Genomic DNA, 1,565 nt, shown 5'->3' on the forward strand with positions numbered 1-1,565 from the left:
GAAGGAGGTGATTGAGAAGAAGAACTATGTGATTGAGCAGACATAAGAAGTAATCAAATCACAAGTTGTGTAGGATGGGTCAGATTCTGACATTGAAGAGGAATGTGAAATTGTGTATGAAGACCCACTCCCAGTTTCAGTTCCAACTCCTGATGAATCATCAAACGGTACTGACTTACAAACTAATGCAGTTTGTAAATCAGAATTTAACTAATTCTGATTTATATATTTGTGCAGGAACAGTCCTTGAACAGAAATGACTTATGGTACATGGACAGTGGATGTTCCAGGCACATGACCTGTGACAAGAGTGCACTGATCAATTATGAAAGAAAATATGAAGGACCAGTTGCCTTTAGGAGTGATGAGAATGGAGGAAAAATTGTTGGAAGAAGAATGCTCACAAATGGCAAGGTATCCTTTGAGAATGGTCTACATGTTGAAGGACTTCAATACAATCTGTTGAGCATTTCTCAAGTTTGTGACAAAGGATACAAGGTAGCCTTCAATGATGAACATTGCCTGATTTTTGAAGCCTGAGTTTGTGATTCCAACTGAAATGATAATGATGATGGCTCCAAGAAATGGCAACCTCTATGAACTAAGAATGAATACTGCAAGTTCAAGAGGTGGTTCGTGCTTTGTTTCCAAAGCAACTGAAAATGAAACCAAGCTATGGCATAGGAAGATGTGTCATGTGAATTTAAAGAACATGAACAAACTTGTAAAGGGTGAACATGTTGTTGGCCTTCCCATAAGAGAGTTCAAATTGGAAGAAAAATGCACATCTTGCCTCAAAGGGAAAAAACACAAATCCTCACATAAGAGCAAAATGATAAACACAATTGATGAGGTATTGGAACTGCTACACATGGATCTATTTGGACCTGTAAGTGTTCCAAGTATTGGAAAGAAGAGATACTGCCTAGTAATCACTGATGATTATTCAAGATTTACTTGGGTATACTTCATGGGCAGCAAGGATGAAACACCAGACTTGATCAGATCCTATGTGCTAAAAATGGAAAATCAGCTTGAGAGGAAGGTGAAGGTCATTAGAAGTGACAATGGGACAGAATTCAAAAATGGAATAATGGATGAATTCTGCACTTCTAAGGGAATTTTTTCAACAATACAGTGCACCAAGAACTCCTGAACAGAATGGTGTTGCAGAAAGAAGGAACAGAACATTGATTGAAGTTGCAAGGACCATGATTGCTGATGCCAATCTGCCAGTCACTTTTTGGGCAGAAGCAATCAATACTGCATGCTATGAGCAGAACAGGGTTCTATTAAACAAGGCTCAAAACAAGACTCCATATGAAGTTATCTTCAAAAGAAAGCCTTATGTGAAGTTCTTGAAGCCCTTTGGATGCAGATGCTCACTCTTAAATACAAAGGATTATTTAAACAAATTCTAGTCCAAATCACTGGAATGCTTCTTTGTGGGCTACTCATCTTATTCAAAGGCTTATAAGGTCTATGTGAAGGAGCACATGGTGGTCATTGAGTCATCAGACATAATTTTCAATGAAAATCATTTTAACAATGTTGATGGTCCCAAA

Source organism: Bidens hawaiensis, unplaced genomic scaffold, assembly GCF_021521415.1.
Source record: "Bidens hawaiensis isolate Kalapana, Puna unplaced genomic scaffold, B.hawaiensis_p1.1 tig00005523_1, whole genome shotgun sequence".
Classification (NCBI taxonomy): Eukaryota; Viridiplantae; Streptophyta; class Magnoliopsida; order Asterales; family Asteraceae; genus Bidens; species Bidens hawaiensis.